Consider the following 12257-nt stretch of genomic DNA (forward strand, 5'->3'; position numbering starts at 1 on the left):
TCTGTCTTGGTTACTTTCACACGGCAACATGAACAGCTTATTTTATTTGTTTGCTTGGGATGAAATAAAAAAAAAATATTAGACTTAGTGGTCAATGTTGTGGTAATGTTTCTTCCTCACCTGAAGACCATGCTTTGATACGTTGAACACTTGAGTCCTCATACACACAAAAATAGATAATTTGTCATGACCTTTGACCTATGAGCGTTTTCATGATAACATGCCATCCTGCCAAAGAGGCTCCATTTCAGAAAACACTGAACGCAAGTAATTTAACAAGCTCACAGCCTTCATCAACGGATGGCATGTGCTTAATTATGATCGAGACATCATCGCATGACCTAACTATGGAACTTGATGCCAATTAAGCTATCTCCATTATAGTGCACTGTTGTTAGTAGGATCGGATGGAACCTGTAGTTACAGGGGCGGTAACTACATCCATTGATGAAGTCTGTGAGATGTGATTGACGTTGCTAGCTACTGTAGCTCCTGTGGTCAAATTTTCTTGAATAATGCCAGTACAAAATAAATTAGTTTCACCTTGTGTCTGAACACACCTGCAGATATTTTGCAATGCTATCATAACACCATTCTACTTTCACTTTAGCTTTTGAGAGAGGACAGTAATTATTTGTGTGTGCATCAAAGGTATGTGTGTGTTTTGAAAAGAGTTAGTTTGGATCGGAACTACCTAATAACACAAACAAACTAAGCGATCGAGGCAGTGGTAGTCCAGCAGAATGACGTAAATTTACTCTTTTTGTCAATGGAGTCTGGTGGTTTTGAACACAGTGATGTTTCTGGTTAAACAAAAAAAGATCTTACTCTTCAACAAAGTCTATCTCTGTAGAGATCCCTTCCATAATGTTGTCAGATACTTAAAATAACAATCTAAGCCTCTCTTTGGCAACAACAAGCACTTTTAGTGGACCTACTTTTGACGAGCGCAATTGCCCCCAAGCATAGGAACTAATGGCATGGGGAGTCAAACAAGACTGTCCTCACTAGAAAATCACAGCACTTGAGATTGCTTCTCTGTGTCATGGTCACAGGTTCTCATTTGTCAAATTTATTGGTTGCTGAAAGTCAAGTAGGCGAGTCTTATCTAATATGAACCTGTCAGAGGGCAAACATCACGAGGGAAAGAAAAGAGAGAAAGAGAGGAGGAAGAAGGAGGCACTTGAAATTACGCCTGCTGCCAAAACATCAAGATTGTTGTGCTGTGATGGACAATGAATGATCACCCAACGATCATCATTCCTGATGTATTTTTGATTAATTTCTGTTTATATGTTAACCTTAACCAAAGGTGAGTCGTCATTATTCAAGAGGATGCCATGCTCCAACCATGTTCCTTGGGTGAGTCCCAGCTTCACTGGGGTTCAGGGATGCTTCCCCTGTAGGTTGCCTACCTTAACACTTCCTCTTGTTTTGAAGTTGCCCTCAATTTATAGAAACCTTACAAAAAGAGAGTGAGAGGAAAAATGCCACTGTGGACATCATCAGTAGATAAGAGAGTAAAGTGCTGAACTGGGAGTGCACTATGCTTTACCTAACAGACCATAGGAAGGCAAATGGAAGAATTTTGACACAGGGTGAAACACAGTTGACTCACAACTAACCACGCAGAGAAGGGAGAACTCCCTGTTGGAAAAAAAGGCATTTTAAATCATATTCGATGCTTGACAACTTGCCCTTTGTCTCTTCTCTCAGGTATTATTATTTGACCCTCAGCAGCTACTACACACAGCTTTACAAGATGTTATGACCTCTTAAACAGTGGCACTTTAAAGTATTCCTCTCTTGCTCAGTGGTCCACAGAGGCAAAGTTCTTGCCAGGGATTATCAAAGTTAACAGGATTTTAATGGGTCCGGGGAGACTGGTAAAGACCCTACCAGGGCCAGGTAGAGCAGTTCTCCTGCTACCCCTCTTGCTCCCTAATGCAGTCAGGCTGCACATCCAAGCACCAGCTAAATAATAAACAGATGGCCACAACCAAATATAGCCAGCCCCAGATCAAACTACAAAGGGACCCCGAAATGAAATGATAGGGTATTAAAGGGGAGATACAATTTGCAGGTCAAAATGTAATGGTAACCCTTCACTGTGCAAATTGAAAATTAACCTTTGGTGGCAGTGAATCATTCACAGCTGATGTTGTACATGCACGGCAGGCGTTTTTGCTGTGGCAGAAAAAGCTTTAGGGGGAAAAGGGGGAAATCTGTGGTGATGAAGTCGGATTATATTTATGACTCCAGGGTTTTTCTCTCATTTGTCTCCCCTCTTCAGGACCTATCGCCGGCCAAGAAAATCAAGAATGAGAAGGAGCAGTGAGTGAGCAGCAAGTGTAGTGCCTATTTGAATTCTGCGGCTGTCCTGTTCTCACATTTTATTTCCACCGCATGTACATTTTTAAAAAGTCTGCTTTGTGCCCCATTGATTGTAAGTCCTTTTCTGTGAGGCTATAGCGTATTAGAGGTAAATTTCTGATCATGTCTGCAAAACAAATGCCACTCATTTTTCATAGAATTATGAAATCCTAAAACAAATGAGTCAAGGTCCAGTGTATTTTTCTCCTGGATTAATGCATTTATACAAATAGGCTGGCCTCTTTTCACTGTTCCTTGGGCATTAATCCATGCACTAAACCCCCTCTGAAAGAAAAGGCTTATGATGCGAACCTTGTCATATTCAGCAGCTGTCAGCGAAATAGCCACTGTACCGGGCCAAGCTGGTAAAGTGGCCTATTCATTATCCTAATCTCATTAGTTAAGATCTGTTAAGTAGAGACCGGTTTTAATGCATGCTTTTCCCTTTTAATTATTGACCATAAATACATTGGAGTGCATTAGAGTCCTAGGGCAAAGAGCAGAGCGGCTCCTAATAGATTAGAGGACAAGCAAATTATCTAAATGTACATATCTAACTAATCATGCATCAGACATAGCCACGTGAGCATTGTGACATCAATTGCAGTTTGACATTTGACCCCGGCTGCAGCCTCTCAGAGGTCCAGTCACATAAAGGTCTAAAGCGGTCAGAAAGAGAAGAAAACTGATGTCATGATTGCAGCATGGCTAAAGAACGCAGCCCCCCACCCCCCCACCCCCTTATTTCCCGTAATGATTAAGACTGTAGTGTTATTTCTGAATGCTAACAGATTATTTCTAAATTGCTCCACGGTTAATCATGTTACAGATTAAATCATTTGGGGATTAGCTTTGAACACATGAATAAGCACAGTACTGTGCTGTATGTCCGCCTCCATGCTGGTGATGTCATGTTGAGGAGATTCAGGAGAGAAAATGAAAGAAGTGTGTATGTGTGTCTCTCTCTCCTTTTTCCTGCTTCTTTTCTTTTTGTCACTTTTGCTTTCCATCTGTCTTATCCAAGCATTTTCTCTCTCACTCTCCCCCTCCCTCCGCTGCACACACACACACACGAACACACACACACACACACACACACACACACACACACACACACACACACACAGTCATTCTCTCAGTGATGAGGGAGAGAAGTGTGCCCGTCCCCACACAGACGGGCTCTTTTACAGTTGTGAGAGGCTATTGTGTAAAACAAGAGCGAGGGCATGTTCCTTAGAAGTATCATCCCAGCTGAGGATCATCCCAGCCTTGTCTCTGTGTGTGCAAATGTGTTTGTGTTCATATATCCAATATCCTAAAGGATTTATTTCAAGATAAGGTTATTGCAATAGTGGATACTGATTGGCCAAAGACCCTGACTTTCCAATCAGGTAATTTAGGTTTCTCATACTGTCCTGATTCTTGAGTGATGGGAGCCAATCATGATCAAGTCCAGTTGTGATGCAATCACAGGGAGATAATTTGAAAAACAAACACATTACACTTAAGCCCTCACTTTTACCCCTTACCCTACCCACTGTTTTATAGGTTGACTTGCTATAAATCTTTAGCAAATAAATCAATAAATATGATTGAAATATGTCATTTGAACAATAGATCATATTATCCAAAGGAGGGTCAACTTTTCTGAAAGTATATGTGGCAGTTACTGCAGCAGAGCAGCTGTTGAACTTCACAGCAGAATCAGCCCCTCACTCCATATCCACTTAGAGACACACAGAATAACGACTATTGTCTTGTCCAGCAGATATCCGTAACAGCATGTGTGAAATAAGAGACTTAGTGTTACTTAGCCTTAATGACTGCCTATAGGAAAGACACTAGTCACACTGTAGTAAAGAACATGTATAATGTAGTGTAAGTATTGTGTGCATCTCTGCTCTTGGGTCTTAACATTCAGTTTTATTCCCTATGGGTGGTGTATTTGCATCGTTGTGTACAACAACACTGGTTTTCATTTGTAGTCAACTATGGCAGAAATAATTCTTGTTTTGCAAACATTTTCATAAATCCTGCAGAATTTAATCAACTCACACAAACCTGAAAATCACATAGATCGGAGCTGCTGTGTTTTCACGTGAGACAAAACAACGGAATCGTGTTTCTGCAGTCTTGCCTCAATAACACACTTCCCACATGTGTACGTTTAATAAGCTGCTAAAAGGATTATGAGTTTTCAACATCATTGTACATTGAGATCTCTGGTTGAAATTACACACTGTGCATGCAAAAATACAGTAATTACTGTCTTATTTTCTGATGCTAAATACAGGTGATGCATTCACAGCGTTTCCCTTTAATCCATTTAATTACTGCATGTATGACAACATGTGTGTATGTGTGTATATAACTCCCTTCCAACTGCTGCTTCATTATTATTAGAGTGCTCCATGCATTATACTCTAATTCAACTGAGGCAATCATTGCATGGCTAACATGTATGGATGGATGTCTGAGAGCGGCAGGTCATAACAGTCATATTGTATCGGCCATATTAGCAAGTCAATAAAAGCTCAGGGCGGGTTGATTTAATTACTCTAGTAGCCTGATTAGACTGCTTTCCCTGGAGTAAGTACAGACTATATGTCATAATCATAACAATGGTGCAAATTATCAACGGGTCAAAGTAATATCCCACTGTGGTTTGTCATTGCTAATCATTCTGGTAAATTATTGTGTGCTGATGTGTACTCATGTGCCTGCGGTGTTGATTTTATTGGGTTTGGACAAATTGTAAAGAGAGAATGAAAAATGACAGCAGGTTTTATGTGAATATTGGAATGGAAAAAACACCTTTAACTAAACGAGGTATTTTTTTCTTTCTTTCCTATTATAACTTAATAGAACCTGTGTTTATTTGTGACAGTAAATACATGTGCTTAAAGGCCCCCCCGGAGCTTAGATATTCATATCTCCATGGAGCATGCTGGAAAAGAACAAAAAAAAGATTTTCTCTGCAATGTTCAAAGACTTAATGAATTATCCTAATCAAAGCAAACTTGACATTTTGTCGTTTTCTTAAAATAAAGAGAAAAAATGAATAAGGTTAATGTTTGTGTTGTCTTTGTATTTAAATTAAGGAATACTCCCCAAACCTAGCACTTAACACAAAGTAAAATAATTAATTTGGAAATGTTATTTAGACATAATTTACATATAAATGTGTTTTGTATTAAAATAAAGAAACAATACAAATACACCACAGTGATAAATGACACCCTCAAGACTAAAATTTACAATTAAAATGTTAAACGTGCTGATTATATTCAAGAACAATTTCTTCTTGACCTTTCATCATTCAGAGAGCCTCAGTTGAAATTTCATATGTTTTCTGTTGCCCTTCTCGTGGTTTGCTTTTCATCATGTGTCAATACAGGCTTTTGAGTAACACTATGCTTTGTGGTGGTGCTAATATATATGGGATGTTGCAATGGATTAATATTGTAATCAGTGGTGGCAACTAACTAAGTACATTTACTCAAGTACTGTACAATTTTGAGGTACTTGTACAGTTTATGCTACTTTATACGTATGCTACACTACATTTTACTCTAGTTGCAAGTTTATTTTAATTTACATACAAAACCTATTGCTTACTGCAAACAATCATTACATGTGTGTGCAAATTTATATTTTGTGAACATAAGATTAAACAGAGACCATTTTACCATTTGCATAATGCTTTGACGTTTAATTTAAATTTAGCTTAATACTTTTGGTCAGGAAGAATCAAGAGTATTATCTAGAGTATTTTTACATTGTGGTACTGGTACTTTTACTTATAAAGGATCTAAGTGCTTCTTCTACTACTGACATCTGTCTAGAAATGATGTTTAGTATGATCTTTATTCTGCATACTAAATATCTTAAGTAGGAATTAAAACAAATAAAGCCCTGATCGCAGTATTTTCAGCTCTAATAAAAGCAGTTACATATTTCATAATATAAATGAGCTCCAACTTAAATTCCCTTGTTAATGTGTGGATGGATAGGGACAATCAACATCTTATAGTTGCTTACAGAGACAGATATGTCATGCCTTATCCACACGGTGGCAGCAAAGTAATATAAGTAATAGGTGTGTTTATTTTTGGGTGTGTATGCACATGTGTATACCATCGCATGTTTGACAGCGCTGATCTGACCCATGCTAATGAATGCTGCCAACGTGGCTGACACAGAGTGACATCGGGACAAGAAAAAGACCCTCTTCTCTCCAACGCCTCCATTTCTAGGCTTTTAAATAGCCCCATAGCCTGCTGCATGTTTATTAGTCATGTATCAGACAAGCGGCTGATGGACACGGATGCTCATTACCAGTTAGTGTTGCTTCAGAAGAGACCAATCTGTGCCCTGTGAGCGTCATCACTCAGAATCAAAGAGGCCTGACACAGGCATAAGTTGAACTTGAATAGCAAAATGTTGCAAATTATATTCAACTGAATGATGAAGCAGCTTTCACTCACAGGAAAAATGCTCCTGATCAGGCAGGTGTGCATACAGTATAAGATGTATATTGTGCTAACAGTGCAGAACGTTCCCAGAAGAGTTTTGATTAATAATAATGTCCCTGTCCTTTCTTTCACCCACCTCTCAAGGTATTCTCATTAGGATAGGTTATCTTACATCTGCATAAGTACCACACAATCTTTTTTTTTCTATATTGAGATATCTGATATTTTGGCAATTGTGCAGCGTGACACACACACAGGTCTGAAAGGGAGACCTGCTCCGTCTCTTGAATTCCATGCATGACATCACCATGGCTGCTTTTAATTAAAATACACAAAATGGCGGTGCAGGAAATATGAGCAAAATATTTGAATTTAATCACTATTACCTTTCACTTGTTTCACACTCACTGCATCCCTGGAATGTGCCATACTGCGTCATATCCAATGATGGGATCAGTCACTGAGCATTAGGCCTGGGAGCAGAGCAGAAAGGAGAGGGCTGCACAGTTCATGCAGAGAGAGAAGAGGTGTAGTACAGTCTGTCTCTAGCAGCAGGACAGCCATATGAAAGTTGTCTTTTTACCCTTAAAATTGCATAATAGTACTCTTATACTCCTATTCCTATGAGATTCGAAGTATTTATACTGTAGTATATTCAGTATATTACACTGATGCTGTCTTTGTATCTCCTCTTGTGAGATTTCTTCAGTATTCCTTCAGGCTCTTTAACAATGTAATTCATAAGCAACCCAGCAGATGGCAGCAACAACACATAAAAAAAAGCATCACCATTTAACCCATATTTAGAGAAAAAATGCCCTACAGATACCTACAGCCTGTCACTGATACACACTCTATAATGTAAAGACCAAAGCCATTTAGCTCAACCTGCACCTCCTACTACCTCAAGGCTGACAACTTTAATGAGTCATGTTCAATTTCAGTCAGATATCCGCTCTGTCAGTGCATTGCAAGGCCACACAATCTGTAAAGTGATAGCTCCTTTAAATGTTTAATATTTCATAATAGGTACTTAATGACGGTAAGAATGTGATGGCAGGTTCACTGATGTGTACAAGAGCAAATTCAACCATTTCACTTTTAACTTGTTGAGCTGACTATAGATTCAATATCCTGAAATAGTCAAGGATTTCCACATTGTCACAAAGTATGTGTCCCTTATTATACACACCACGTTTTGCCAAATTCATACCTGATAAAAATGCCATGAAGGGAACAGTCCAACATTACAGATACAGTATTTTTAAAGCAATGATAAGTGAACCAGAACAAAAAACAGATGAGTGAAAAAAGTGAAGTAGTTTTGTTTCCTGAAATGAAATTCAGACAAACAGTTGGCAAAGAGAATAACATTTGTCAGGGAATGGTTACTCCTGGTGTACTTTATAAATGCCTTTGTTATGTAATTGTCTGTGTGCGTGTGTGTGTGTGTGTGTGTGTGTGTGTGTGTGTAAAAGACTGAAACAGATGTCATAGACTAAATTCATTTAAAGGATGTCTGACGGATGAATTAGGGAGAATCAAGGATGCTAAGCTTTAGGCTACTGACACCATAAACCAACAGAATTTATACACCAAAAAAATATTCCAGTCTACTGTACCTTTAACCCTTGGTGCAGTGTCTAAGACACATGCCTTTGGTGTGAGAGAGCTGAGTTCAATCACTCACTGTGACACATCCACCAATGTGTCCCTGAGCAAGACACTTAACCCCTAGTTGCTCCAGAGGCGTGCAACCTCTGACATATATAGTAGTTGTAAGTCACTTTGGATTTAAGCATTAGCTAAATGAATAAATGTAAATGTAAACTATACTGAACAAAATTATAAACGCAGCACTTTTGTTTTTGCCCCCATTCATCATGAGCTGAACTCAAAGACTCAAAGACTTTCTCTATCTACATAAAATGCCTATTTCTCTCAAATCTATCAAAATCTGTGCTAGTGAGCACTTCTCCTTTGCCGAGATAATCCATCCACCCACCCCCAAGAAGCTGATCAGACAGCATGGGTATTGCACAGGTGTGCCTTAGGCCAGCCACAATACAAGGCCTCTCGAAAATGTGCAGTTCCATCACAAAGCACAATGCCACAGATGTCGCAAGTTTTGAGGGAGCGTGCAATTGGCATGCTGACTGCAGGAATGCAGAGCTGTTGATCGTGAAGTGAATATTCATTTCTCTACCATACGCTGCCTCAAAAGGCTTTTCAGAGAATTTGGCAGTACATCCAACCGGCCTTACAACCGCAGACAACGTGTAACCACAACAGCCCAGGACCTCCACATCCAGCATCTTCATCTCTGAGATCGTCTGAGACCAATCACCCAGACAGCTGCTGCAACATTGGTTTGCATAACCAAAGAATTTCTGCACAAACTGTCAGGAACCATCTCAGGGAAGCTCATCTGCATGCTCGTCATCTGCACCTGTGAAATACCCATGCTGTCTGATCAGCATCTTGATATGCCACACCAGTGAGGTGGATGGATTATCTCAGCAAAGGAGAAGTGCTTACTAACACAGATTTTGACAGATTTGTGAACAATATTTGAGAGAAATGGGCCTTTTGTGTACATAGAGAAAGTCTTCGATCAATGAGTTCAGCTCATGATGAATGGGGGCAAAAACAAAAGTGTTGTGTTTATAATTTTGTTCTGTGTATATCTCAGTGATCTCTGTTTATTGCTGTTGTTCGGCTGGTTGTCTCTTTGTTTGTTTTTTTGTTTATTTTGTGTTTGTTTGTTTTTTCTCCTCCCCAAGCCCTCCTCCCTGTTCTCTTGCAGGTTTTGTTTCTTTCAACAATTGGTGATTTCCTCGGCTGTTTCCTGTTGTCCCCACCCCCATCCCCATTCTCTTGCAGGTGTTGCTGGTGGAGTCCTATCTCTGTGGTGTCTGTGCCCCCCATCCCCATTTCTGCCCCTCTGTCCAACCCAGTGACAAATTAATACATAGTTAAATAAATAATAAAACAGACAGAAGAGTATATTAAAGAGTTCAAATTATGCTCATTTTCAGGTTCAAATTTAGGGGTTGTACCAGAATAGATTTACATGGTTTCATTTTCAAAAAACACCATATTTTTTGTCATACTGCACATTGCTGCAGCTTCTCATTTCACCCTGTGTTGAATGCTTCTTTTTAGCTCTGGAGTGATGCATCTTACCTCTACAAGATCTTTGTTGGGAGTTGCACATGCACATTTCCTAGTTGAGGACTACTAGCCAATCAGAAGCAGAATAGGGCGGGTCCTGAGGAGCCGGGAAAAACAGCTTCGGTTTAGCTGTATATGTTCCCCTTACCAGCTTAGCAACATGGACTGGAGCAAGAGTTTCATAGTGGTAAGTTTATGTCCATTGACTGCCTGGAGGGTAGCTAGTGTTACGGGAGAGGCAGCAGGCGAGCGTTTTGTCACTGTGTGCTGCAGCTCAGTGTGTTTTTCCACCAGTGTTTTTTATGGTGTGTCGAACTAGCTGCTAGGCTATGATCATAATCGGCCGACGATGGCTTTAACTAGTTTGATCGGTGGTCACTAAAATGGCCGATAAGAAAAGCCATTCAGATGATGCAATACTCGCCAGACAAATTTTCAACTGCAGCTAAAATGTTTCATTACGCTGTGTGAGCGGTTTTCAAAGCTAGCTAGCACCAGAGTCCTTCTCAGACAAGAAGGGATTAACGCGCCCACATAATCATTTACAATTACAGTTGAGCAGCAATCAGACAAGTGGAGCAACACGCAGGCGATCATGTGAAACTGTCGCAGCTGTGCTCATCTCACTCACACGCCACCCGCAACCGGAGTTTAATAGACACAGCGCATCAGGCAGAGAGAGACTGATCCCTCAGTGTGAGTTTCCTGATGCAAAGAGTGGTGCCACTCAATCAGCTGACTGCCTCTCTCTCTCTTGCCTTTTGACCTTTTGCTACGTTTCCGCCTCCCATCCAGATTAAAATGGTGAATCAGAAGATGTGTGTTTGAAAACGCTGCTGACCTGATGGACAAAACAGAGGTCTTTATAAAACGATGACACACACTCACATTTGGCTTTGTGAGTCGGTCTTATCAGTCATGCAAAGCAAAAACACGATGCTTTAAGGAGTTTTAGTTTTGGTATTTTTATTAAAATATAAGTGCTGTGTAAATAACACTTAACAGTTAGCCTAGCCTACTGTGCATGTCGCTGTATTTACTTTGCGACAACTCCCAGTCTGTTTTCTGCCGCCGTCCCTCGTACTCCCCTGTTACTTTCAGTAACAGTTCCACTTCGTTGTCAGTCAATGCAAAAAAAAGAAAAAAGCCTGGTGTGGTTCTTGGTCTGTATTACTTTCTTCTTTCGCTAAATCGTCTGCTACGGCAAAGTAGACTATCTGCTTCATGTTTACACTGGCAGGCGCATGCCCAGTGTAGCTACCTGAACGGCCATAGATGTGTGTTTTCAGTCGTTCTAATATAGACAGAGATCAACTCTGATACGCAGCTGAAGCGCTGCTGTGGACGGAGAAGATCGGTTTCGTTATAAAACTGTTTTAAAAACGTAGCAGTGTGGATGTAGCCTCACATTACCCCACTCCTCTCTCTCCTCCTCTCATGCAAACCCTCCCGTTTTCCCCGAGATTCTCCCGTATTTTTCCGTTCTCAACCTTTAAATCTGTCACCGTAAATCTCCAGTACATTTAACATTTATGAAATCAAATAAAATCAAATAAAAACCTTCTGGCCGTATTTAAAGTGTTTGCTATTCTCTCCTCTGGTAAAGTCGGTGGCAGCATGTAAGATATGTAGACTGTGCTCCCTGTACAAGGATTAAAAATGGATTAAAAACAATCCACTGAAATGATATAAGGCCTATAGCCTACTAATGGCAAACCATATGAAATTAGAATGAATATAGTAGCCTATGTAATATTAAAATTGACTGTATAATATGGAATTTACATTGTAGCCAATTCTTATTTTTTAAATTTTCCTTATTTTCAAATCTCACTGAAGGTAGTTTTGACTCCTCTCTGTAGTCCTTCTCCCTCTCTCTGCTCCTCTCTCCACTCCTCTCTCTCCCCCCTAAAGCCCACAGAACCTGCCTGAGCTTTCCAGAACAAAAAGCAGCTACTTCAGAGTTTATCATCGACTCATGATGCCTGTGCTCCTTTATCTCCTAAATATTTTGGCTACTGCCTTTTCTGTTGCAGTTTTTATGGTTGTAGTAAATTGATGCTGTTTGTTCTGTTTTTGTAGTTTATTCCACAGTAATATTCCACAGTAAAGCTATATTTGTTAAGCTATAAGATGTTCACAGTAACAAGGCTAAGGCTGCTATAGTTTAAGTCTCTAACACAGATTGAGCGGAATTTGTCGCCCATGTTTCCTGGCAATAAAAAAAACAATTGT

The sequence above is a fragment of the Micropterus dolomieu genome, linkage group LG03 (genome assembly GCF_021292245.1).
Source record: "Micropterus dolomieu isolate WLL.071019.BEF.003 ecotype Adirondacks linkage group LG03, ASM2129224v1, whole genome shotgun sequence".
NCBI lineage: Eukaryota > Metazoa > Chordata > Actinopteri > Centrarchiformes > Centrarchidae > Micropterus > Micropterus dolomieu.